Source organism: Branchiostoma lanceolatum, chromosome 1, assembly GCF_035083965.1.
Source record: "Branchiostoma lanceolatum isolate klBraLanc5 chromosome 1, klBraLanc5.hap2, whole genome shotgun sequence".
Taxonomy (NCBI): Eukaryota; Metazoa; Chordata; class Leptocardii; order Amphioxiformes; family Branchiostomatidae; genus Branchiostoma; species Branchiostoma lanceolatum.
This window is the reverse complement of record NC_089722.1, coordinates 22019685-22020068: the sequence shown is the minus strand read 5'-3', so window position 1 is coordinate 22020068 and position 384 is coordinate 22019685.

The window sequence follows — 384 nt, the reverse complement described above, 5'->3', positions numbered from 1 at the left end:
TAAAAAAGAAAAGAAAAAAACAACAAAAAAACCCACACGGCCAAATACGTATAAACTAAAACAAGTTCGCCACTGCTACATCTGCTTGGAGATTAGATATGACCTGACTCCACATCCTGCCACTCGTAGCACATGTACCCGCCTCTAAGAATTCCTCGGATGACACATTAGTATTTAGCTTTCATTTAGATACAAGTATTTCGTTATTTCTAGTAGTTGTCCCTTAAAGGACACTCAAGCAATATTAGGGCCCGAACTCCGGATTTTGAAAGTCAATTTTGTCTAGTCATTTCTATACATGATTAGTTCAAACAACACTATGACAATGTATAGTAACGTCCATGATGCAAAATACGACGTTGTTGTGATGTGAGAGCTCACTGA